We start from the raw sequence: 2,500 nt of genomic DNA on the forward strand, positions 1-2,500 counted from the left end.
CGTAGTCGTAAGGTAATGTAAGCCATAGTAGCTAGCTAAGGTAACATGTACAGTTCAAGTTAGCTAGCTAGCCAACCTGGATAATTTAATCTGTAAAATTGGTTGGCATTTTGTATTTGCTATTGAAAACATGCAGAGTGAGAGAAAGTAAAAACCTGGCTAGTAACATATTGCGTTTTCTAATGACGAAGGCTCTTTTAAGCACATATCATAGATACTCTTTTGCCATAGCTTTAAGGCTAGCTATTTAGCATATCGTGCTGGCTAGTTTGCTCCATTTTATATTATAACCATAGAGCAGGGGCAACGCCAGTGGTGGAAATCAGTTTTCCCCAAACCCTTTTCTCTCGAAGCACAATCTATGTATTCTATGGGGAAAAAAGTCTCACGGCACACCAGCATTACATGTTATTGTGTTGTTTGGTTGTGAAATGCCTTTTAAGTTTAGTTTGTTCGAGTTGCAGTCCTGTTGAAAATATGTGTTTTAAATGTTTGTTTAGGGATTTTAAACTGCACCAATGGCTCATACATTTTTGCTTTGGTTTGTGTTTTTCTCCAGCCTCCTCCCCTGCCAAGACAGACACATTTTCTACCTTCCCATGACAGGCTGGACGACAGTGGATTGGAGTACTCAAAGTACTAATTCAATCAAAAGCTCCAAACATACTCACAGAATATGAGAAATCTGGTACCATATGCACAAAAAACAGGGTGCTACTTGTGAGGGTTGCTGTCAGCAATCTTGAGGAGAGATGAGGATTGTAAGTTGACGACACTGTCAAAGTGTGAGATTCAAAAGTATTGACAGTGGAGTGGAAGTTGTTCTTATATATCTCATACTTAAAATTAATATTTTAGTCAATACATGTGAAGTGTGAGTATAACTGATGGCAATACATGTTTCTAATTGAAGAGTTCAGGTGCAAAAACTTAAAAATTTAGGTATGATATAAAGGGAAATATTCTCAGTGCCTACTATACGATAATCATGCCAGCTGTGTTTTTTCCAATTTACCACAAAAAAGGTCAGGTGGACTTCTGAACTCTTCAATGTGTGTTTAGAAATGGTTTGGTTGATGCTGTCTGTTATTTTCAGTTACCCATCCAGTGATGACAAGGTGCGTCTTGACAAGAATGTTGTCACCACGTTTCCTAAATTGAGTGTCAAAATCCAGGAACACAATGAGGGATATGTAAGTGAAAAAAAAATGATGTTTACCTTCCCACCCCACATTTTACTGATGTACCAAATGTTTATTGTTTCAGAAATAAGGGCCATTGTATTTTTGGTATTATTGACTGATGCCTCATGTCCACTCTCTACCTTCAACCCATGAAAAGGAACACTTACCCCCCCCCCCCCCCCCCAATATCTCAGTAAATATAGCCTGTAAATTCAAATGAATAAATTGGATTGAATATTTATCTTTGTACATCTTAGTTCGACTTCGATAGCCAGTTTGAGGGGAAAGCTGATCTTTTCCTTCGCAAATGGCAGATGAACATCATCCCTAAGCTAATGAAGGTTGCTGCGTTGGAGTTGTCTGAGGATCTGGAAAATCTTTCAACCACCAGGAACAACAGTGATGGTATGTTGGTTCGCATTCAGAAAGATAGGGGGGAAATGCACTTATAACTTTTATGCAATGGATAATAACTGAAGCCAGTTTAATTGTTCAAGATGACTTAAAGTGCATATGACACCTCAATACTAATTTTTTTTAATAAATAGAACGAAGGTGGTATTTCACAATAGATATATATATGTTGAGGAAAAATATACACATTTGACTTGTTAAAATCATCATTTGAATGCAGCGCCACTGAGCTACCGACTTCCCAAGCGACTCACTACCACCCTGCGTTAAAAAACTTAAATTACTTAAACGGAGGTACTCTGTTGCACTTGGTCGCCATTTTTCCTGACAGAAAACACATTTTCTCAGGGAGCCACCGGCTATTTCTTAAGGATCAGTTGTAAATATGCCTTCAGGGTGTGTTGCAGCATATTGCTCGAACGTCAGTTCCCATTCTTTTAGCCTTTTCAAATTTCCAAAAGACGAGGAAGTACGCGAGAAGTGGGTGCAGAATGTGTGTCGCACAAGAGTGCCTTCTCCAGCAAGCTTGAAATGACAACTAAAGTAATTTGCTGTGAAGTAATGCTGGAAGCATTGCTCTCTATCCATTAAATAGGGAATGTATTTCACGTATTTAGAATGGCTGACCTAACAAACAACAGCTGTGAAAGAGCTAAGAGACTGGAGGCAAACGGTACATCTGCCTCAATGAGGGGGGCGTTATACTTATTAGCAGCGAGGCTAGCTAGCTACTATGTCATCACTGTCAGAACTCGGCTCTTCTGCTGGCTCGTCTTCCAGATACGGCTCAATGCTCACAATCACCTTTACAAACTGATCCGGATCGAAGTCTTCCTCAATCTCATCTCTGCTTGAGTCTGTTGCAGAAAATTGCTCAAAATTGCTGAATTCTTCAACCTCCA

General features: G+C 39.4%; 2 long non-coding RNA genes across 2 annotated transcripts in view; both read left to right on the forward strand.

Annotated features, from left to right (window-relative positions):
* Positions 1–1,562, forward strand: part of LOC308383120 — a 1,876-nt gene extending 314 nt beyond the window's left edge. Inside the window, exons 2-3 of the long non-coding RNA XR_013969070.1 lie at positions 560–1,193; positions 1,442–1,562. This is a non-coding gene — a long non-coding RNA (uncharacterized lncRNA). The remainder of the gene's footprint in view (positions 1–559; positions 1,194–1,441) is intronic.
* A 2-nt stretch (positions 1,563–1,564) lies between these two features.
* Positions 1,565–2,500, forward strand: part of LOC308383121 — a 2,017-nt gene continuing 1,081 nt past the window's right edge. Inside the window, exon 1 of the long non-coding RNA XR_013969071.1 lies at positions 1,565–1,589. This is a non-coding gene — a long non-coding RNA (uncharacterized lncRNA). The remainder of the gene's footprint in view (positions 1,590–2,500) is intronic.

This window comes from Sprattus sprattus (genome assembly GCF_963457725.1).
Source record: "Sprattus sprattus genome assembly, chromosome: 2".
NCBI classification, from domain to species: Eukaryota; Metazoa; Chordata; class Actinopteri; order Clupeiformes; family Clupeidae; genus Sprattus; species Sprattus sprattus.